The following is a 25,082-nucleotide window of genomic DNA, read 5'->3' as shown; positions in this document are numbered from 1 at the left end:
GATTTTGTCTGTTTGCTTCGTGTTTTGTGTTCAGCCTGCCTTTGTTGGGACGGGTTGAGCTCCATTTTTGTCTCTGATCAGTTTACCTCTTTGCTCTGTTTTCAGAATATACCTGAGTGCTGATATAGTGATTTTGAAGTCTAGCGACTTCAGGGCCTTTTTCCCTATCAGACGGTTGGGACATTTTTGGTAGGGTTTTTTGCGGATTGCAGCCAGCATCTTTTCTGTCCTTTCCTATTTAGTTAGTTGGGCCCCATCGTTTGCTCAACCTGTCTTTCTGTCTGTGTTTGTGTCTTCATCTGCTTTTCACCGACAATATATGTTGGGGGCTGTCTATTGCTTTGGGGTCTGCTCTGGGGCAGTTTAGATTTCCCCTTTCTTTCTTTAGGCTTATTTAGTTCTCCGGCTGTGAACAAGGGGTCTAGGGCACCATAGGAACCCCCCACGGCTACTGTTAGTTGTGGTGAATAGGATCAGGGGTCTGCAATCCGATAGCTACCAACCTCTCTGGTTTTCTGGACTTAGCTTGTATTTTTGTTTTTTCCTCCTTCGGTGACTCATTCATAACAGAATCACCAGCCGTACCGCAGATTCTAGGGTACTCAATAGCAGGAAAGAATTGTAAAAAAAAAAGGGAAAGAAAAAAAAGTGTCAGAATTTTTTTTTTTTTTTTTGTGTATATTTTTTCCTCTATGTCTTTGAGGCCGTAGGGGGAATTTTTTCTTCTCAATGGAGATGAAGCAATTGTCTGATCGTGTGGAGCAGCTCGCTGCTGAAGTGCGGGGAATTTCCGCCTATCTTGCTCATTCACATGTTGCTGAGCCAAAGATCCCTACTCCTGATGTGTTTTTTGGGGATCGGTCTAAATTTTTGAACTTTAAGAATAATTGTAAATTATCTTTTGCCTTGAAGCCTAACAAGCTCCTAATTGTGTTGGTCCAGGAAAGGCCCGAACTTTGGGACCAACGGGATGCCTATTATTCTGACCGGGGCCGCAAAGAGGCGGCATGGAGGCGCATCTGTGTGCACATGTTCCCAGACTATGCCCAACGGCCACGTGAGGAGCAACAACAAATTCGTAAGTAATTGCCATTTTTACCAATCAGCTTAAAGGCCAGAAGTGAGCTTTTTGAAATGTAGCCCCAACAATCCTATACTGTGTATGTAGGTATCCCTGTTTGCTAAAGAAAAATGTAGCTAAAAACCACCCCCTACTAGGCCACGTGACTATGTGAAATCTTAGAAATATTGCTTGGCACAATTCACAAAGGTTACAGTCCCTTTTCACTTCACATTGCAGTTGAGTATGTGATGAGACGCTGGCGCAGCATCCGCGACCAGTACTGGCGGGAAAGACAGCAGAGGACCAGGAGTGGGGCAGCAGCTCCGACCAAGCGGAAATACATCTATTTTGACCACTTGGCATTTTGCCACCCAGTATGGATCTCAGACCGTAAGTACAGACATCACAACACATGACACACATGCTTTTTAGGGTCAGAGCTACATTTTGTTTTTTGTACATTTCCTAACAGAACTCAATCCAACCTCACAGAGAGGGAGACAGGGTCGGATACTGAGCCCATTATAGACCCGGACGGGGGATGTGAAGAGGTGGTTGGCCCATCTTCTGAACAGAGCTTTTGCAACCCCCAAGCTCCACCAGCATCAGGCCCAGCATCAGGTTCTGCACCTGGTCCAGACCCAGCAGAGCCACCAGCAGCCAGCAACTTAGAAGATCCTGGCAACAACAGCAGCCCTACTGGCCGTGTTGAGGGGTCCCCCCCAGCCTGCAGCCGTAGGCCGCCGTGGGAGACGGAGAAGGGACAACACTGCCTCTGATACCCGGAGGCATGTAGACACAGGTGTCCTAAATTACCTGTCCAGGGCTGCCCAAGATGAGGGTGAAGAGGCATATTCCCGAAGCCTGGCCCGGTACCTCCGTCCCCTACCCCGTGAGGTGAGGCTACGTGTGTGAGGATCCATTCAGATCCTAATTGATGCATGCACACACCCCAATTACCCATATGTGTTGTTTGAGGATCTTGAGAGGTGGCAGCTCTCAACCCGTAACCGTCTCCACCTTGTCCGACAACCAGCTGTGCATGCTCATTTAGGATCTGAGTGTCCGCCTGCACGTGTGCCTACACCTCCACCCATTCCCCCCAAAACCAACCTTGGCAACAACATGGCAGCCTATAACCAACCTGCCCAATATGGCCACTTGTACAGACCTGGTGTTGCCGGCTGGCCCCAACCTGGGTTTGGACGACATGGTCATATTGGGGGCTATGATGGACGTGGCTACAATCAGCCACAGGATTTTAATCGACAGTATCCTTATGGTCTCTTTGGTGCGCAGCTGCAGGAACATGGCCACATATTCCCACAGGGCCAAGATCATCCACCCCAACAGGGTGATGGTCAAGCTGGGCACCCCATCCCCCAACAAAGAGATGAAGGCCTCCCGCCATCACCTCCGCCAAGCTACCAGCAGTTATAAAATACAAAATTGTTTTATTTTTTGTTTTTGTTGGCAATTATCATTTCTTGTTACCTATTTGGGTGTCCAAATATGCAAATGTTATATACAGAAAAGGCTAAATGGCCTGGGCAATATCTGCCATATGAAAAAAATATGGTAAACAGTATTCTAACCTATTTTTTGCATTTATAAAAAATTTGAAATGCATCTTTGGCCCTCTTCTTCAATTATTTTAGGCATTCGAATAAGTAAGTCAACTTTATCACATATAAACCAACCACACACATCATAGAACAACAAAAAATAAAATTATATTCACACACATAAGAACATCACAACATAGATACAGCCTGATCTTGCCAGGTAGTAGTACCATGAGGTGAAACAAAATACTGGGTGAACACATCACGTACTTTGATTCCTGAGAGAGGACGCCATAAAGGGAGCACATGTGGCCTAAGCCTATCCCCATTGTCCACCACACCTTCAGTGACATCAGATGAGGAGCAATCATGCAGTCTAGTGAAGTTATGGAGGACCACACAAGCTTTGATTACCTCATTGACATTGGCTTCACTCAGCTGAATGGCAGACTGGAGGACACGAAATTTGGCACGAAGGATGCCGAAGGCGCACTCCACCAGTCTTCGGGCACGTGAAAGGCGCAAATTAAAAATCCTGCGCCGGTGGTCAAGGTTTCTGCGCGGGTATGGCCTCATGACATGCCTGGTCAATTGGAAGGCTTCATCCCCCACTAGGACATAAGGCACCGCTTCATGATTTGAGCCTGGTAGCTAACGTGGTGGTGGTAGGTGCAACAGGTTATTGCGCAGCCGCCGACCCATAATGGAAGAATTGAAGACTCTAGAGTCTCCAGTTCTTCCATAAGCCCCAATGTCTACAATTAGAAATCTGTAGTTACTGTCAACCATAGCCAACAAAACAACAGGAAAATATTGTTTATATAATTATAGAATTGGGACCCTGAGTTCGGCGGCTTACGCACACGGATGGGCTTCCCATCCAGGGCTCCAATACAATTGGGGAATTGGCAGTGCAACTCAAATCCCCTGGCAATCCTCAACCTGTCTCCCATCTTGGGCTCTGGCATGACCAGATGATGAACTCTGGAACAGATTTCAGAACATGTAGCACGAACGATGCCGGATATTGTCGATCGCCCAATCAAAAACTCCAGATGGAGTGCTGCATAAGAAAGGCCAGTTGACAGGAACCTACAATTAAACAAATGTAGAAAATATATACATTAAAATACATGCTCAAGGATGCACACATTACATATAGATCACCAGAACAGTGGTGTGTAAGTAAGAAGCTAGGCGAACAATACATATACACATGTACCACGGCTAGGTAATGTGGAATAACACATCAAAGGGTTCTAAGTTTTAGAACATAATGTATATTTGTTACCAATTCATAATGCTTCTTGGCAAAAAAGGGGTTACTGAGTAACAGAATTATTTGAGAAACTAATCATCTACATACATTCTGTAGCTGAGAAATACATACCGTAACGTAAGGAGAAGGCGCTTCTCCGCAGAGATACATTTGTGCATCCGGGTGTCCTGGAAGGTGATCCCTGGGCGCACTGTCTCAAAAAAAACATCAAAGGTAGAAACGGTCATCCGACAATAGAGGAAAAACTTGTCAGGATGTGTCCTCAGAGCTGTATACAGCCTGTGAAAATGGCCTTTATTGAGGCGTTGTCTCAAATGCGGATGCACCCACATGCATCTCCTCCTCCTCGGATCCACAATCACTGGAAATGGCTGGCCAAAGCGGCAGGAGAAAACCCAGTTGAACAGAACACGGTCAGTTGGGGTGAACTGAAGTGTGTCCGACATGTTTGCTAACAACCACCAAGACACCAACACAAGCACAGCACCAAAATGGACAGATTGGAGGCTGCCACCTGATGTTGAGGCAATATATAGGGTTGGTGCTGATGACTTAAATTAAGTGCAGGCCTCAAAACCGTTAAATGTCCATTTTGCAAGGTTGCAAGAAAGAAACGCTATACGGATCACATACGGATTACATACGGATGCTTACATGAGAAAAATACGCGGCCACACCCTGACAACGGATGACATATGGAGCACTATTTAGGGACCATTTATGCGTATTACGGCCATAAAATACAGTCCGTATTTCTCTACGTTGTGTGTGACTCCAGCCTTATAAGGATATACTGCATGAAAAGAAAACATGACTTAAATAATAATAATAATAATCTTTATTTTTATATAGCACTAACATATTCCGCAGCGCTTTACCGTTTGCACACATCATCATCACTGTCCCCAGTGGGGCTCACAATCTAAATGACACTGGTGGCACTGAGCAATGTACGCATGCGCAGTTGCAGACGCCATTTTCCTGAAAATTTCCAAGAGTTCAATAAATTAGAAGAAAATACACCCAGACACAGCAGAGTGGATGGAACAAAGCTGAAGACCCTACCCACAGGCCCGTCAACAGGACCACCCCGAAGCATGAAAATATGAATACAAGGAAACTTCAAACAGGGATTAAAGAAAATCTACAAAATGGTTCTCTTCAACTGAGATATCATTTTAATAAGTATGACAGCACCAATATGGCCCTGTCTGTACTTTACTTTGTAAAATGCTGCTAACTAGTGATGAGTGAACGTGCTCGCCACTACTCGGTACTCGCCCCAATATCGCTGTACTCGGCGAGCACCGAGCATTTCCGGGATTACTCGGCGGGAACTTGGGTCTCCTCCCAGCATTTTTGGCAGACTTTAGAGACTCAATCCCGCTGCAGGGATTGTCTGCCAGGCTATGAAATGCCGCAGCCATCTTTGTTGTGGTCGTGCAGTGATTGGCTGGCCGCACAGCATCATCAGGGGTATAAGAGACCAGATGTCGACCTGCTCGACGCATTCAGCACTGGATTGAGAGAGTGTAGGGAGAGCAGCTGCCTTGATAGGGTCAGAATTGGTGCTTTCTTAGTTAGTGTGGGGTCTAACATCCTAAATACTCACATCCAAGCTAAAGCAACAGTCCTTCTAAAGACTAATTCCACAGTATTTAGGCTCCAGTGTTAGGCAGGAAGCGTAGTGCATGTCGCTCTATACACATCAGTGCAAGGCCTGCAGGCACTGTATGTGTGTATATAGATCATTGCATACATCAAGAGGGTCCATTCCCTTCCTGTGTTCTGGTGCTGCTGCTGCTACCTGTGGGATATATTAGCCGTATATAGCTAGCCCCAGGTGTAACTGGAATACAGGCCACACATTTTTTGTTGTGGTATCTCCGTGCCAGCTCATATCTGTGCGTGCTGAAATTTTGGCCAGTTTACGGCTTTTTTCTCTTTTTTCCCTGGCTCTCAGTTTTGGTTAAATATATACACCAGTATTTAGGCCACAAAAAAACCATACAGGCCACACATTTTTTTGTGTGGTATCTCCGTGCCAGTTCATATCTGTGCATTCTAAAATTTTGGCCAGTTTACGCCTTTTTTCTCTTTTTTTGCCTGGCTGTCAGTTTTGGTTAAATACAGCATTATTTAGTTCCCAAGAAAACCCATACAGGCCACACATTTTTGGGTGTAGTATCTCCGTGCAAGCTCATATCTGTGTGTGCTAAAATTTTGGCCAGTTTATGGCTTTTTTGTCTTTTTTGCCTGGCTGTCAGTTTTGGTTACATACACCAGTATTTAGGCCAAAAAAAACCATACAGGCCACACATTTTTTGGTGTGGTATCTCTGTGCCAGCTCATATCTGTGCGTGCTAAAATTCTGGCCAGTTTACGGCAATTTTCTCTTTTTTTGCCCGGTTGCCAGTTTTGTTTAAATACAACATTATTTAGTACCAAAAAAGCATACAAGCCACACATTTTTTGGTGTGGTATCTCAGTGCCAGCTCATATCTGTGCTTGTCCAAAGTTTGGCCAGTTTATGGCTTTTTTCTCTTTTTGGCCTGGCTGTGAGTTTTTGTTAAATACAGCATTATTTAGTCCCCAAAAAACCCATAAAGGCCACACATTTTTGGGTGTGGTATCTCCGTGCTAGCTCATATCTGTGCGTGCTAAAATTTTGGCCAGTTTACGGCTTTTTTCTTTTTTGCCTAGCTGTCAATTTTGGGTAAATACAGCATTATTTAGTTCCCAAAAAAACATACAGGCCACACATTTTTGGGTGTGGTATCTCCGTGCCAGCTCATATCTGTGCGTGCTAAAATTTTGGCCAGTTTACGATTTTTTTCTCTTTTTTGCCTGGCTGTCAGTTTCTGTTAAATACAGCATTATTTAGTAAAAAAAAAAAACATACAGGCCACACATTTTTTGGTGTGGTATCTCTGTGCCAGCTCATATATGTGCGTGCTAAAATTTTGGCCAGTTTACTGTTTTTTTCTCTTTTTTTCCTGGCTGTCAGTTTTGGTTAAAAACAGCATTATTTAGTCCCAAAAAAAACATACAGGCCACACATTTGTGTAAAGGAGCACCCCGTCTAATCAATCATGTGAAAGATAGCCATAAAGGAGATCCTGACGTTTTGACATTTGCAGGGCTGGAAAAAGCCACCCTGCCCCCGCAAGGGGGTGATTTGCATAAATTTCCATTGAGACGTGAAGCGAGGTGGATCATGCACACTCATGCAATGGATTCCACAGGCTTTAACGACAGGATAGATATGTCTGTCTTTTTGTAAAGTTGTTTTTTTGGTAATAGTTGTATTTCTGCTCTTGTTCATGTAATAACATGCTGTTTTGTATGTATAATTTTAAGGTTTTTTATGTGCATTTCATTACATTAGAGCCTGGAGCTGTGGTAGGAGGAGCATACCTGTTGCAGGGTATTTCTTTCTCCATCACATTCTCCCATTCATTGACCCGTAGAAGCGCCACAAGCACAAAACTGTCGTCATCAGCAACTGCAGACTCCTTTCCTCACACTCCCGGCCATGATGGTTTAATATCATCAACAAAGTATGGAACTTTCACAAGATCGGTGAGTGCTACCCATCTTCTTTGTTCTAGCCACACATTTTTGGGTGTGGTATCTCTGTGCCAGCTCATATCTGCGTGTGCTAAAATTTTGTCCAGTTTACGGCTTTTTTCTCTTTGTTGCCTGGCTGTCAGTTTTGGTTAAATAGAACATTATTTAATTCCCAAAAAAACATACAGGCCACACATTTTTGGGTGTGGTATCTCCGTGGCAGCTCATATCTGTGTGTGTTCAACGTTTTGCCAGTTTACAGCTGTTTTCTTTTTTTTTTGCCTGGCTGTCACTGTCATTATATCCATCAGTCTTTTGTATCCAAAAAATAAAAAAAATTATACAGTCTGTTATCTCAGGCTGAGGCCTGGTTTTTCTGTGGTGTAAAAATCTTCGCTTTGCAGGCATACTTATTATACTAATTTTTCTCCAAATAAATCCATTTCTATTGAGCTTTTCAAATATTTCAGTAGTCCATTTAAAATGGGAAAGGCAAGGGGCAAGGGATGGGGAAGTGGACGTGATGTTGATGATGCATGCAGAGGACGAGGCCGTGGCAAAGCTGAAAGTGGGCCACAGTAAAGACCCACATCTTCACGCTCGACCTACCTGTCCCAGTTTCTAGGGGACCGCACCACACCACTTTTGAAGCTAGAGCAGTGTGAAATGGGTGTTTGTTGGTTGGATAGCGGATAATGCTTCCAGTCACTTAGCCATCACCCCCACCACCATGTCTTCCACATGGTCAAGTCTGAGTAGCCGTGAGTGTGGACCGGATATTACTCACCCTGATCCTCCTTCCTCCCACCATGCCAAGTGCCCTGAGACAACTGATCCCACACTCGGACACTCCAAAGAGCTGTTAAGTTTCCCATTTGGAGATTCGTGCATCTCGCCCGCTCCATTTGAAGTGGGGCAAGATGGTATTCCCTGTAGCCATGCACAAATCTTTGAGCAGCCACGGTCACAAGAGGTGGACGATGATGAGACACAATTGCCGGAAAGTCAGGAGGAGGAGCAGGGTGTGTATGTGGAAGACAAGGTGGTGGATGACAAAGGTGACTGACCCAACCTGGCAGGAGGACATGCAGAGCGAGGACAGCAGCACACATGGGGAAGGAGGCATATCACCCAAACAGGCAGGAAGAATCAGTGTGGTGGCCGCAGACAGAAGACGTGCATCCGTTCCCCGTAACACCAACAGGACGGAAGTTGCCATTCCAACTGTTTGATCTTCTCGAGTCTGGTTATTTTTTAAAGACTCTGCGGATAACCCCAAACAGGCCATTTGCAGCACTTGCCATTCCCGCATCAGCAGGGGTAGCAAAACTACCAGCCTGACCACCACCAGCATGATTAAGCACATGGCAGCAAAGCACCCAACTTTGTGGGCCGAACCCCAGGCTCCAGGAACACTGTCTGCAGGTGACAACACTGCTTCTTCCACTGTTTTGCATCCAAGCCAATCCCAGGTTTAACGTGCCTGTGAAGATGCCTCGGGCCCTGCACCTGTTGTTGCCCACAGGCAATCAGCACCATCATCAAGCCCATCCACATCCTTGTCCCAGCCCAGCCTTCAGTTGTCTATACCCTAGTCATTGGAACGCAAGCGGAAATTCGCAGCCAATGCCCCACAGGCCACAGAACTTAATTTGCACATTTCTTGTCTGCTTGCGCTCGAAATGTTTCCTTTTAGGCTCGTCGCAATGCAAGCTTTCCGTAACCTGATGGTGGCGGCCGTCCCAAGGTACTCGGTCCCTAGTCACCACTATTTCTCCCATTGTGCCGTATCGGCATTACACCAGCATGTGTCCCACAACATTACCCGTGCCCTCAACAAATCTTTTACTGGGAAAGTCCACCTACCCACGGACACGTGGACAAGTGCCTGTGGGCAGGGACGGTACATCTCTCTGAGGGCACACTGGGTTAATATAGTGGAAGCTGGGACGCTGTTGGACCTTGGGATGGAACACATCCTCCCCATGCCGAGGATTGCGGGCCCTGCGACAATCAGGGTTGCCCACACAGTCTACAGCTCCTGCACCTCCTCCTCTTCTTCAGCCTCCATCTCTGAAATGAACACATTAGTCAGAAGCTGGAAGCACTGCAGCACTGCCTCAGCCAAGCGGCAACAGGATGTGCTGAAGCTAATCTGCATAGGTGACAAACCGCACAATGCAGAAGAGTTGTGAACAGCGCTGAAAGAGCAGTCAGATATTTGGCTGACACCGCTGAACCTACAGCCAGGCATGGTCGTGTGTGACAATGGCTGGAACCTGGTGGCGGCTCTGAGGCAAGGTGAGCTCACACACGTACCTTGCCTGGACCATGTGCTTAACCTCGTGGTTCAATGTGTTCTCAAAAGCTACCCGGAGCTGCCAGATCTGCTAGTGAAAGTACGCCGTCTGCCCATTTTCGAAAGTCAGCTACAGCTTTAGCCGCCCTTCCCTGGCTTCAGCAGCGTTTGCAGCTTCCGGCTCACTGACTGGTGTGTGATGTTGCCACACGTTGGAACTCCACACTGCATATGTTGGAAAGAATTTTTTGAGAAGATGGCAGTTGTTGAGTACCAACATCAACAAAGCCATCGATACTCAGTTCAGACTCCACACATAAGACCTTAGGAGTGGACATGGATGTCAGACATATGTACCATCCTCCAGAACTCTGAGGACTGCACCAAGATGGTGAGCAGCGATGATGCCATAATTAGCGTCACCATCCCGCTTCTCAGCATTCTGAAAACCTCTCTGCTCACAATTAAAGATGAGGCATTGCAGGCAGAGCACGAGGACATGGAGCAAGGAAACATTACTGGGTGATTACATTCAGCCCAGCCTCATGTCGTCGCAATGTGGATTGGTAGATAATGAGGAGGAGGAGGAAAAACAGGAGCTACTTTCATGCGCTATAGACGGTACTACAAGCACAGTTGTCATACCTTCATTTCAGTGGGGATGGCCTGAGAGGAGGAGGATGAGGACAGCATGGTCAGTCGTCCTGTTGATGAAGACCCGGAAGTCTTGCCTGTTAGCAGTCTGGCACGCATGGCTGACTTTATGTTGCACTGCGTTTCCCGTGACCCTTGCATTATAAAAATTTTCAGTGACTCTCATTTCTGGTTGGTGACACTTCTAGACCCACGCTACAAGGAGAACTTTCAATCTCTTCTTCCAGAGGCAGAGAGGTGTACAAAAATGTTGCTGTACCAGAGGGCCCTTGTAGCAGAAGTACTGAAAAAATTCCCATGTGAGAACGCTGGCAGCAGACGTCAGAGTTTGTTATACAGCCAAAAAGTCCAAGCGAGAGAGGCAGAAGTACAATCCAGCTCAGGCAGTGGAACAATGGCAAGGTTCTGGGACATTTTTCTCAGACCCTCCCATCGTGCCGCCACAGAGACAAGGGGTGCTGGCACAAGAAGTGCAATGTTTGGGAAGATGGTGAGGGTCTACCTTGCAGATCGTACAAACGTCCTCCGGGATTCCTCTGTGCATTTTAATTATTGAGTATCCAAGCTGGACACGTGGCACGAGCAGGCTCTCTACGCCGTGGAGGTCCTGGCCTGCCCTGCTGCTAGCGTTCTGTCAGAGTGGGTTTTTAGTGCCGCTGGGGGAATTATAACAGATAAGCGCATCCGCCTGTCAACTCACAATGCTGACAGGCTGACTCATAAAAATGAACAAGAGCTGGATTGGGCAAGACTTCTGTACACCACCGAATGAAAACACCGAAATCTAACCTCAAATACATTTTCTTTTTTTGTGAAAGTGTATTCTCATGCACCTCTTCATAACCACACATGGGTATCCGCTTCCTGAGTTGGTCTGTTTGGTGTTAGCCTCCTCCTTATCCTCATCCTCATCATCCACAACCAGTAGAACACCAGGGTGAACGTATTCCGTGATGCAAAAGTCACTCATTTTTTGGCAAGGGTATTATATTTTTATTTATATCCCTGTCTCTGAGGTGAGGTGTTGTAGGGACAAACATATCTTGTTGAACACATTCTGGCTTCATATCTATGAACCTGTGTTCGACCCTCCCTTTTGTTATTTTCTTTTATTGGTGGATTCACATTTTTTGTTTAGTTGTTTAATTTCAGTATGATTTATCATTATGTCTCCTCATTCTCCACCGCTAGATGACCAGGGTTAACGTGTTCTGTGCTGCTACAGGCAGTACAATTTTTGGCAAGGGTGTCTATGATGCCAATAGTATATTTTTAAAAAAGGTACCCCCCATGGGGAAATGTTTGTCAGCCCATGCACTGCGTGTATGGGCACTACAAGTCTAGGAGACGCACTCCTTTACATTGGGCCTAGTTTTACTGAGGCCTTCATCAATGTCTCCTCCTTCTCCACCATTAGATGACCAGGGTTAACGTGTTCTGTGCTGTTATAGGCAGTCCAATTTATGGCAAGGGTGTCTATGATGCCAATAGTATATTTTTAAAAAAAGGTACCCCCAATGGTGAAATTTTTGTCAGCCCATGCACTGCCTGTATGGGCATTACAAGTCTAGGAGACCTGCTCTTTTACATTGGGCCTAATTTTTACTGAGGCCTTCATCAATGTCTCCTCCTTCTCCGCCACTAGATGACCAGGGTTAACGTGTTCTGTGCTGTTATAGGTAGTCCAATTTTTGGCAAGGGTGTCTATGATGCCAATAGTATATTTTTAAAAAAGGTACCCCCCATAGGGAATTGTTTGTCAGCCCATGCACTGAGTGTATGGGCATTACAAGTCAAGGAGACCCGCTCCTTTTTAATGGGACATTTTTTGTTAAGAGGCCCTCCTCCATGTTTCTTTCAAGGGGGGATTGGGGTTATTGGGGTGCATATGACTTGGTAGCAGGGCAGGCCTTGCATTCAATGCAACATTTTTTATAGAAGCCCTCCTGGACTTCTCGTGAAAGGGGTATCGGGGTGCGTCGTAATTCTTGGCAGCCCATCCACTCACAGCTTAGGCTATAACAGTTTAGGGGAACCACTGTTTAATAATGGACCTTTAAGCGGATTAATGCTGCCTGATGCCCCTGTAAAATAGACTCTGTGACTTTAAGAGTCTCTCTTTCATAAATGAAACATATGTGTCTGCTTATGTGACACACACCACATGGCCAGCTAGGGTTGTTAAATGTTACAATGACATTATGACATTTCCCAGTGAATGCATTTGTTTTGGTTGAAAGCAATGTTTAAGTTGAAAAACGCTTCAAAAATGCTGTGTCTGAACATAGCCCAAGTGGGAGAGGAACATTTTGGTCTGGGATTATTTATTTTGCCTCATATACAAGTCATTAACCTGGAAAGGATGTACCTTAACATGTTTCCCAGCAAAATCCGTTTTAGTTTCGTTTTGGTGTGTTTTTTGGTGCATCGGTAAAAATGGCATGAAACTCTGAAAACATTTTTTAAAGCTGTGAACTAGGAGTCAGGAATGCTTCCAGGGGTGATCCCCATGATGTCCCCGTGTCATTTGAGCAGTGTTTCCATCATTTTCTGAAGATTTTAGACCTTAAAAGGACCCCCGGGGGTGATCGCTGTAAAAATGCTCAGGTCTCCCATAGACTTACATTGGGCTCGTTGTTCTGTCCGAGTACCCGAGTATTCCAAATTGCTCGACCCGAACAACGAGCACCCGAGCATTTTAGTGCTCACCCGTCACTATACAAGACCAATATTTGTAATGACTCACATGGCCTGCTGGGTAAGTGACGGAGTCAGCGACTTTGTGCTCTGTCACAACGCCTAACAGTATGGCTGTCTAGAGAACAACAATTCTGTTAACAACGTAGCAGACAAGGCAGCCAGACAGGCCTTCTAACATTTGTCAGAATTGCCTGATGGCCAGTCCGGCCCTGCTGACATCCATGATACATTGCTGCCTCCCCTGTTCTTCTCTTACATTTTCTCTGTATTAATACTTTGCTCTATGTCTTCACCCAGCAACAAGTGACCGCGGTGTACGAAGCTTCCATTGGCTCCGGGACATTTCTCAGCAGCTTCGCTGGGAACCTGATAACCGAGTCTATTTGTGGAAATTGTTATTGCTTCTCGCCAGGGACTTTCTGCTTCAGAAATCCCCAGCTTCCCAGAAAGCCACAAAGCTTGTAAAGCCAAGCTCACGTTTCTGTGTTACAGAACTGATATCAGTCGTGAGAGCTACAGAATAATCCGGAACAATGTAATTAGTTGTGAACGCATCTAGAATGGCCCTGTTTGTTAAGGCTAAATGCACATGTAGCATATTACCAGCAGATTGGTCATGTGGATTTTCCAGCGGCAAATCAGCAGTTTAATACAAAACGAGGAATGTAAAGGATATTTAAAGTGTATCCATCGTCTTAACCCCTTTCCTACATTAGACGTACTATTCCATCCATGTGACCTGGGACCTAAGTCCCAAGGACGGAATAGTACGTCTAGCGCGATCAGCTGCGCTCACGGGGGGAGCACAGCTGATCGCGGCCGGGTGTCAGCTGATTATCACAGCTGACACCCGGCACTATGTGTCAGGGGCGGTCACGGACCGCCCCAACACATTAACCCCTGGCACACTGCGATCAAACACGATCACAGTGTACCGGGGATTTAGGGAAGCATTGGGAGGGAGGGGGCTCCCTCCGTGCTTCCCTGAGACCCCCGCAGCAGCACAATGTGCAGCGCTGCTGCAGGGGTCTCCTTCCCTGCAGGTCCCCAGATCCAATATGGCGGCGGGGACCTTTGGGGGCCTGCAGGGAGCCGGCTTCCTCATGCCTGCAAAGCGTCAGCATGAGGAAGCCTGTGCAGCACCTGTGTCAGATCGCTGATCTGTCACAGCGATCTGTGATGTGTCAGATCAGCGATCTTACACATGACAGTGATGTCCCCCCTGGGACAATGTAATAAAGTAAAAAAAAAAAAGTGTAAAAATAATTTATAAAAAATCGCTAAATAAATTACAAAAAAAAATATTCCCTACTAAATTCATTTTTTAAAATTAAAAAAACAGTAAAAGTACACATATTTGGTATCGCCGCGTCCGTAACGACCCGCCCTATTAAACTGTCCCACTCATTAACCCCTTAAAAAATAAAAATAAAAAACGAAGCAAAAAATAAAGCTTTATCATCATACCGCCGAACAAAAAATGCAATAACGCACGATTAAAAAGACAGATATAAATAACCATGGTACCGCTGAAAACGTCATCTTGTCCCGCAAAAAACGAGCCAGCACACAGCATCATCAGCGAAAAAATAAAAAAGTTATAGCTCACAGAATAAAGTGATGCAAAAATAATTAATTTTATATAAAATTGTTTTCATTGCATAAAAGCGCCAAAACATAAAAAAGAAATAAATGAGGTATCGCTGTAACTGTACTGACCCGAGGAATAAAACTGCTTTATCAATTTTACCGCAGGCGGAACGATGTAAACGCACCCCCCAAAAGAAATTCATGAAACGCTGGTTTTTGTTCATTCTGTGTCACAAAAATCGGAATAAAAAGCGATCAAAAAATGTCACGTGCCCGAAAATGGTACCAATAAAAACATCAACTCCTCCCGCAAAAAATAAGACCTCACATGACTCGGTGGGTCAAAATATGGAAAAATTATAGCTCTCAAAATGTGGTGATGCAAAAACTATTTTTACAATAAAAAGCGTCTTTTAGCGTGCGACAGCTGCCAAAAATAAAAACCCGCCATAAATAGGAAATCAAACCCCCCGTTATCACCCCCTTAGCTGGGGAAAAATAATAAAATAAAAAAAAGTATTTCCATTTTCACATTAGGGCTAGGGTTAGGGCTAGGGTTAGGGTTAGGGGTGTGTTGAGGTTAGGGTTGGAGCTAGAATTGGGGGGTTTCAACTGTTTTGGCACATCAGGGGCTTTCCAAACGCGATATGGCGTCCGATATCAATTCCAGCCAAAAAAGTCAAATGGCGCTGCTTCCCTTCCGAGCTCTGCCATGCGCCCAAATAGTGGTTTACCCCCACATATGGGGTATCAGCGTACTCAGGACAAATTGCACAATAACTTTTGGGGTCCTGTTACCCTTGGGAAAATAAAAATTGGGGGTGAAAAGAACATTTTTGTGAACAAAATATGATTTTTTAATTGCACGGCTGTATGTTATAAACTTCTGTGAAGCCCTTGGGGGTTCAAAGTGCTCACCACATATCTAGATAAGTTCCTTGGGGGGGTCTAGTTTCCAAAATGGGGTCACTTGTGGGGGGTTTTCACTGTTTAGGCACATCAGGAGCTCTCCAAACTTGACATGGCATCCGATCTGAATTCCAGCCAATTTTGCAGTGAAAAAGTCAAACAGCGCTCCTCCCTTCTGAGCTCTGCCATGCGCCGAAACAGTGGTTTCCCCCAACATATCAGGTATCGGCGTACTCAGGACAAATTGCACAATAACTTTTCCAGTCCAATTTCTCCTGTTACCCTTGGTAAAATAATAAAATTGAACCTAAAGAAATTTTTTTGTTGTGAAAAAAAGTAAATGTTCATTTTTTTTTAAACATTCAAAAAATTGCTGTGAAGCACCTGAAGGGTTAATAAACTTCTTGAATCTGGTTTTGAGCATCTTGAAGGGTGCAATTTTTAGAATGGTGTCACTTTTGGGTATTTTCTACCATATAGACCCCTCAAAGTGACTTCAAATGTGATGTGGTCCCTAAAATTAAAATGGTGTTGTAAAAATGAGAAATCGCTGGTCAACTTTTAACCCTTATAACTTCCTAACAAAAAAAAATTTTGGCTCCCAAATTGTGCTGATGTAAAGTAAACACGTGGGAAATGTTACTTATTAAGTTTTTTGTGTGCCATATCTCTGTGATTTAAGAGCATAAAAATTCAAAGTTGGAAAATTGCGAAATTTTCAAAATTTTTGCCAAATTTCCATTTTTTTCACAAATAAACGCAAGTTATATGAATGAAATTTTACCACTAACATGAAGTACAATATGTCACGAGAAAACAATGTCAGAATCACCGGGATCCATGAAAGCGTTCCAGAGTTATTATCTCATAAACAGTGGTCAGAATTGTAAAAACTGGCCCGGGCATTAACATGCAAACCACCCTTGGGAGTAAAGGGGTTAATTTTTATTTCATAAATCAAAAATACACATTAAAATTTTGTAGAAAGTTTTCTCAGATAAATCTGTTTCCTTCTACTCCAGGATTAATCTTTCCTTTTCAAAATTCTCAATTCATGGGTAAAATCTGTACTTTACCTTCAATTACAAATGTAGTATAGTTCTCCTGATTCACTATGTCGCCAACCTCATGTAGGGCATTGTAGTAGCTTAGGTATCCATGGTTACAACAACCAAGAGCTGTCTATCTAACTAACTGTCACTATGTGAGTGGTTGTAACTATGGATACCTAAGCTACTCCAATGCCCTGCACATGGAGTAAGTGACATAGCGAATCTGAACTACGTCCATTTAGAAATGTAGTGTATTTGTTACTATTGTTATTATTATTACACCTACTACATATGGGATAGGATCTTGGAGATGGGAATACCCCTTTAATGTAATTATCTGTCTTTACTGAATACAGATTTTACCCGTGAATTGAGAAATTTAAAAAGAATGTTCAGTCCAGGAGGGGAAAGGGGATGATTTCTCTCACAAAAAATTGAGGGTGGAGGAGTGTAGAAATGGGATTAAGAGAAGTGAGGGACAGTAAAAAAGGGGTTTTCCCACAAAAAAAGTTAGGTAATTTAAAACTTGATTTTAATCAATAGATCTTTGAATAGTAATAATTTCCACAACTTAATGTATTTAAAAAAAAAATGTTCCTTTGTGTGCTGAGATAATCTTATAAATGTGCCCCTGCTGTGTAATATCTGTGTCTCACCATACAGGAACATGGTCTGATCATACCACATCTCCTGGGTACGTATTGTTTTGATTTATGAAAATAAAATTAAATTAATGGTTGCTCATCTACACATTATGGATATGTGATGTAGATTTTCTAATCTGTAGTTGTCATGGTATCTGGAATTTTGGTCTGACAAGCGAAGGGTTAATGGTTAGAGCCTCTCTTTGGCCTCAGGGAGGGTATTTATGGCCACAGGCGAGCAACCTTCCCTGTCGTTTATACTTCATACTTGAGTGTGTCCGACCCTGTCTTTACTAAGTGCCTCTCGCCTGTTTCCGTGTCTGTGGTGTGTATGACCTGGTCTGGTTTCTGGTTTTTGTCTCTTGGCTTTCTGATTTGCTCCTGTCCTGCTCGACCCGTGTTCTGACCTTTGACTTCCCTCGACTACCCTCTCGCTTTCTGATTTTGTACCGTGCAGCCCGACCCGTGCCTGACCTCCTGCTTCCCTGACCATTCTTGCTCTGCCTGATTCTGTACTACATTGCTCCTCCTGTGTATGACTTCTGGATTGCCCGACCATCGCTACTGTATAAACCCCTGGCTCTCTGAGCCCCCTGCCCGTCACCTCAGCGTCCCTGCGATAAGCTCCGCCCCCTCTGACGTCACGTGGTGCTAGGTCCTGCAGCCTCTGAGTGCTTCTATCAGCGCTCCGCCCATTCCACAGGTCCTGCGACCTCCCAAACTGTGTTCCTACACGGGCCCCTCTGACAGCCCTGCGGTCTGAAGTTCTACGCTGACGTTGGGACCGCTGACCGGTCACGCTACCCTCCTGCAGATAAGAGTAAGCGTGATATTATAAACAACCTTTACTTTTCCTTCCCCCCCCACTCCTCCTTCTGTTACTACCCGTTCAGATACTTGTGTGTGAGTGTGTGGGGGTCTGCTGCGGTCATGGACCCCATGCGTCCCCTGAATCCCCAGTTAAACTGCCTGACTCCTTTTCTGGAGACAAAAAGGAGTTCAGAGCGTTCCGGGAGGGGTGCAAATTGTTTTTCTCCCTGAGACCTCGCTCGTCTGGGGGAGAATTTCAAAGGGTGGGGGTAGTTATCTCCCTGTTGCGAGGTGCCCCACAAGCCTGGGCATTTTCGTTAGCACCCAAAGCACCAGAACGTATGACTGTGGATGCGTTTTTTGAGGTCTTGGGCCGTATCTACGATGATCCTGATAGAGTACGCCTGGCGGAGGACATGGTGATGAGCGCATGTCAGGGTCGGCACTCTGCAGAGTGGTGATTGTCATGATTTGTAGTTTTGCCCTGTCCTGCATTTTGTATAATATGTCATTTAACTTTTCTCTGGTTGTATTTTCTGTAAATTAACCATGTCTTCTTCCCCCAATACTTTGCAATGTCTTGTGATGTACCTGGACCATAATCTAATTTAGGCTTGTGTCAACAGCTAGGGGAACTTTGGCTATTGTTTCCTAAGCAGAAGATAACCTACAATACACATCCTGTAGACTAAGTGGAGCCCTTACATTTCTAGAATCTTCTGATGGACCAAACCATTGAATAGTAGGTGTGACCCCTACCCCCCTTCAGATGGACTGATCCCAGGAGCCCTGACAATACATTCTTGTTTTAAGATCTGTTGGGATTTGAGTGCGGACGTGAAGGAGTCACAAACTGAGTTGAGGGCAGCTCGTGACGTCCGTGGGATTGTGTGGAATCCTGTGGACTATTGCAAGGATTATTGTTATCGCATCTGGCACAAGGACTATTGTGAGGTGCCCGGATTTGTTTCCATTGTGTGGACTTCTCATGGACTCCAAGGACATTATGGATATTTGGTGTTGTATGCTCCCTGCCTTAATAAATTTCGTTGGATCGTCCCTCAGCCTGTTGTCCCTTCTTGCTCTGTCGTATACCCCGTCACAAACTGGTTGGCAGCAGTGGGATCAGAGCAGAAGGAATGGAGGACAACGGCCCATCAACATCTGGAACCAGCACCGCAGAGTACAAGAACTTGACTGCGGTGAACCTACAAACAAAAGCCCGTGAACTGGGAGTCAGCTACAAGGGACTCTCCAAGGAGCAGCTGATTGAGGCTTTGGAAGGAGTTCGCCTGCAAGATGATGCTGAGGAAGGATCCCCACAGCAAACGGAGGAAAGACTGCAGCCGGAGGTAGATACCCAAAAAAGTCAGTGGGTTGTGTGGTACGAGGAGGAGTTGGCATTGCTGGGAGAAGAGGCTACCATAGAAGATAAGAGGGAGGCCTTTCATAGAGCTCAAGAGAGGGCATTGCTGGAGAGACAGCTCGCTGTGGAAGCAGCTAGAAGCTCCAGACAGACTGTAACCCCAGCACCCACCATGCGGGAACTCCCCAGAGTGTCCCGCAAAGACTTCAAGCTGTTTAATGAGGCTTCAGGTGACATTGAGGGCTTCTTCCAGGACTTTGAGCATCAGTGTCGATTAATGGAAGTCCCGGAAAGGGAGCGAGTCCGAAATCTGGTGGGGCTCTTAGACGGTGGAGCTGCCGCAGCCTATAGAGCTATGGACCCTCGGTGGAACTGTGAGTATGCGGAGATTAAACAGACTATTCTAGAACATTATGCTGTGACCCCAGACACTTACAGGACCCAGTTCCGTACTTTATCCTGTGATGAGGAAGTGTCCTTCAAGATGTATGCCCACAGACTCAAACAAATATGTCATCGCTGGCTGGAGGGAGAGGAGGCCTTAACTTGGGAGACCTTCCTCCAAGTCATCCTAAAAGAGCAGTTTTACTTCAAGTGCCCCGCTGAGATCCGGGAATGGGTGCGTGAAAGGAGACCAGCCACTGTGGAGGAAGCTGCAGCTCTAGCTGATGAGGCTCTCACCATCAAGCCTCAGTGGAAAAAACTAGTACTCAGTGAGAAAAAACTACCAGCCCCCCAACGCTGGCGGCCCCTGGTCCTTCGGCCTCCAATATTCACCATCCCACTAGACCATCAACTCATGGTGACTTTTGTGTGACTGTGCCTCGCATTACTCCTGCTCCACCTTCGGGACTACGATGTGGAGGAAGAATCCCAGAGCGCAGATGTTATAGATGTGGGCAGCCTGGGCATCTGCAATTCCAATGTCCAGGTGTTCGGAGGCAGGACAGCTGCAGACCGCCTTTGCCTGTTCATTATCTACAGACACCCTCACCAGGAGAAGAGCTGGATTCAGTCCCTGATGACTTGAAAGGTGACTCTGATATCCTGGCTCCCCTACCCGGAGTCTATGGGGTGCGAGCCCCAGCCACCTGTTCTTCTGATCTTCAGCACAAACATCTACAGGAGGTCGTGCTGGATGGCCAAAAAGTTGTTGGCTTCCGTGACATTGGGGCTTTTCTCACCATAACCGATCCCCGACTAATTCAACCAGAAGCAATTCAAAAGGGACCAGAAATTGCCATTGAATTGGCTGGAGGTACCCAGAGATATATTCCAAGAGCGAATGTGACCCTGGATTATGGCTTTGGGGCAAAACAATGCATGGTCGGTGTGATGAGCGGCCTCCCTGCAGACTTTCTTCTAGGAAATGATGTGGGAAATCTTCATTGCCACTTTGTCGGTGCGGTAACCAGAAGTCAAGCCAAGAGAGCAGCTAATGTGGACGTGTACAACCCATCCATGGAAATGCGGCCACCACAACTGCCGTCACAGCCGGTGAGTGGTTCTTCTTGTGGGGACAATGTGAGTGCTACTTGGGATAAAGTTCAGTTTAGACAAGAGGTAGATACTGACCCCACCCTAGCTAGTTTTAGAGCTCGAGCTGAGATAGGGAAGTTGGGGGAGAACAGGGAAAGAATTATCAGAGAAAATGGACTTCTGTATCGGGTTACCAATGCTGACTCCCTAGATAAGCCCTGGACTTATAGCAAACAGCTGATTGTTCCTCAGAAATACAGAATTCCCCTATTACACTTTGCTCATGACATTCCTTCTGTTGGCCATCAAGGCAAAACCCGCACTGAGAGACGATTGACTCAATCTTTCTATTGGCCTGGGATTTCCCAAGCCGTAGCGCATTTCTGCCGAACTTGCGACATATGTCAGCGTAGAGGGCGACCCGGAGATCACCCAAAGGCACCCCTGCAACCGCTCCCTATAATAGAAGAACCCTTTCAAAGAGTAGCTGTCGATATCATTGGACCTCTGGCTAAACCAAGTAAATCTGGAAAGCAGTACATCCTCACTGTTGTGGACTATGCCACCCGATATCCAGAAGCTGTGGTCTTGTCAAGTATTTCTGCAGCCAAGGTGGCCGAGGCCCTGGTTACCATTTTCACCAGAGTAGGATTTCCCAGTGAGATCTTGTCAGACCAAGGCTCCCAGTTCATGTCAGAGCTGGTCCAGTGTCTGTGGCGCACCTGTGGAGTACGAGCGATCCGAATGACCCCGTATCATCCCCAAACAAATGGACTTTGTGAACGATTCAATGGCACTCTGAAGAATATGCTGAGGGCCTTCACTGACAGAGATTCAAACTGGGAGAAGTACCTACCCCATCTCTTGTTTGCCTATCGGGAAGTTCCCCAGGAGTCCACCGGGTTTTCCCCCTTTGAACTACTCTATGGAAGAAAGGTCCGAGGACCCTTAACCCTGCTAAAAGAATATTGGGAGGGACAAGTTGAAGATACAGGAGCCCCTGTTGTCCCTTATGTCCTAAAGCTGCGAGAAACCCTGACTCAACTCGCTAGTTTTGCCCAGAGTCATGTGCGGATGGCTCAAACCAGACAGAAGACATGGTATGACCGTAAAGCACGCTATCGGGAGTTTGTAGAAGGACAACAGGTCTTAATGATTGTTCCCCATCGGCAGAATAAACTGCAGACAACATGGGAGGGTCCCTTCCGGGTTCTCAGAAAACTAAATGATACCAATTATCTTCTTGCTTTAGATGATCAGGGGCTTAGACAAAAGACTGTCCATGTGAATATGATTAAGGAGTACCATGACCAGAACCTTCCAATGATAGCAAGCTGTCGGCTAGCTTCAGAAGATGGTCAAGAGGATGAGGACTCCCTATCTGATCTCGTGGAAGCAGCGATAGCCCCATCCACTGTGGAACAGGTTCCTCTGGGAGATCACCTGGATTCCTTGCAGAAAAACCAGATGCTGGGAGTGCTTCAACAGAGACGGGCTGCTTTCTCATCCCAACCAGGTCGAACCACCATCACTCAACATCATGTGGACACTCAGGGTATCCGTCCCATACAACAGGCTCCTTACCGGGTATCTGAATCTGTTCGAAAAACCATGCAGCACGAACTGGAGGAGATGTTACAGCTTGGGGTAATCCAGGCCTCCCATAGCCCTTGGGCCTCTCCTGTGGTGTTAGTACCCAAGAAGGATGGGAGTACTCGATTTTGTGTGGACTATCGACGACTAAACGACCATACCGTCAGCGATCCTTACCCAATGCCCCGTATTGACGAACTTCTAGACCGACTGGCTGGGTCCCCATATGTCACTACCTTGGGTCTCAGTAAGGGATACTGGCAAATCCCTCTCACGGAGGAAGGGAGAGAACGGTCCGCTTTTATAACCCCCTTTGGTCTGTATGAATTTCTAAGCATGCCTTTTGGAATGAAGAATGCCCCGGCAACCTTCCAGAGCATGGTGGACCAGATCCTCCGGGGATGTGGTGACTTTGCTTGTGCCTACTTGGATGATATCGCCATCTTCAGCCAGATGTGGGAGGAACATCTGAATCAAGTAGCCATTATTCTTGACCTGATTCTTGCAGCCGGCCTAACCATTCGACCCGATAAATGCCAATTGGGGATGGGTGAAGTTCAGTACCTAGGGCATAGAGTAGGAGGAGGGAACCTCCGTCCTGAACCTGCCAAAATCCAGGCTATTAGAGACTGCCTGTACCCCAAACTAAGAAACAAGTTATGGCTTTTTTGGGCACTGCCAGTTATTACCGAAAATTTGTTTCGCATTTCAGCACTGTGGCCAAGCCTCTTACCGACCTGACCAAGAAAACGATGCCCCAGCTGGTGATCTGGACTCCAGCCTGTGATGAGGCTTTTAACCGGCTAAAGGACGCCCTGGTCTGCGACCCTGTTCTGGCTGCTCCAGATTACAAGAGGAAATTCATTGTGCAGACGGACGCCTCTGCTTATGGACTGGGAGCTGTCCTCAGCTAGGTGAATGCAGCTGGGGACGAACACCCCATCGCCTACCTTAGCAGGAAACTGCTGGACCGAGAAGTGGCCTATGCAACTGTTGAAAAAGAATGTCTGGCTGTAGTGTGGGCCCTTAGGAAACTAAGGCCGTATCTGTATGGACAAGAATTCACTGTCATTACTGATCACAATCCCCTCACCTGGCTGAACCGAGTCTCTGGGGACAATGGACGCTTACTACGATGGAGCCTGGCTCTGCAGCCCTATAACTTTACCATACAGTATAGAAGAGGCAGCCAACACCAAAATGCAGATGGACTGTCCAGGCAGGAGGAGCCCTGAGTCTGGTCAGCCATGCCTGTGTGTACTTAACAAGCGACCTGTAGAGATCCCTAGTACATACACAAATTGGGAGGGGAAGGGATTGTCATGAATTGTAGTTTTGCCCTGTCCTGTATTTTATATAATATGTCATTCAACTTTTCTCTGGTTGTATTTGCTGTAAATTAACCATGTCTCCTTCCCCCAATACTTTGCAATGTCTTGTGATGTACCTGGACCATAATCTAATTTAGGCTTGTGTCAACAGCTAGGGGAACTTTGGCTATTGTTTCCTAAGCAGAAGAAAACCTACAATACACATCCTGTAGACTAAAGCCCCCGTTACACACTGCGATATCGCTAGCAATATCGCTGTAAAGTCACCGATTTTGTGACGTTATAGCGATATTGCTAGCGATATCGCTGCATGTGATACTTACCTCCGACCGGCTCCCCCGCTGGTTATTGCTGATCGCGCGAGAAGCTGCTGGACCATTCCTCGTCGGTCACTTCCTGCGGCGCTTCCTGCTGTGACGATGAGCGACGCGTGGAGCCAGACGGGAGGACGCAGGATCGCCGCGTCTGACAGGTAAGTAGCGATCCCCGTCCCCTGCGATGTCGCTGGTGAGATCTGCCTGAGTGGCAGCTCACTAGCGACCACCTAGCGATTCACCAGCGATCCTGACCGCGTCATATCGCTGGTCGGGATCGCTGGTGAGTCGCTAGGTGTAACGGTACCCTAAGTGGAGCCCTTACATTTGTAGAATCTTCTGATGGACCAAACCATTGAATAGTAGGTGTGACCCCTACCCCCCTTCAGATGGACTGATCCCAGGAGCCCTGACAATACATTCTTGTTTTAAGATCTGTTGGGATTTGAGTGCGGACGTGAAGGAGTCACAAACTGAGTTGAGGCCAGCTTGTGACGTCTGTGGGATTGTGTGGAATCCTGTGGACTATTGCAAGGATTATTGTTATCGCATCTGGCACAAGGACTATCGTGAGGTGCCCGGATTTGTTTCCATTGTGTGGACTTATTGTGGACTTCTCATGGACTCCAAGGACATTATGGATATTTGATGTTGTATGCTCCCTGCCTTAATAAATCTCGTTGGATCATCCCTCGGCCTGTTGTCCCTTCTTGCTCTGTCATATACCCCATCACAGTATTGTTCTGATCTTTGGCGGTGGGCAGCGGAAGTTACTTGGGACGATGCGGCCCTCCGCGGTCTGTTCCGTAGGGGCTTAGCAGAACGCCTTCAGGACGCACTAGCCCTGCATCCGCCTCCTGATAC

At 46.2% G+C, this 25,082-nt stretch overlaps 1 long non-coding RNA gene across 1 annotated transcript; it reads left to right on the top strand.

The window, feature by feature from the left end:
- The first annotated feature begins 402 nt into the window (after positions 1 to 402).
- On the top strand, positions 403 to 2,675 carry LOC141073749 (uncharacterized). Its single transcript, XR_012227062.1, has 3 exons — positions 403 to 1,078; positions 1,301 to 1,453; positions 1,536 to 2,675. It is a non-coding gene; the product is annotated as an uncharacterized lncRNA (long non-coding RNA).
- Positions 2,676 to 25,082: the final 22,407 nt, after the last annotated feature.

Source organism: Dendrobates tinctorius, unplaced genomic scaffold, assembly GCF_039654945.1.
Source record: "Dendrobates tinctorius isolate UK_male_01 unplaced genomic scaffold, ASM3965494v1 ptg000315l, whole genome shotgun sequence".
NCBI classification, from domain to species: Eukaryota; Metazoa; Chordata; class Amphibia; order Anura; family Dendrobatidae; genus Dendrobates; species Dendrobates tinctorius.
This window is presented reverse-complemented; position numbering and strand designations above follow the sequence as displayed.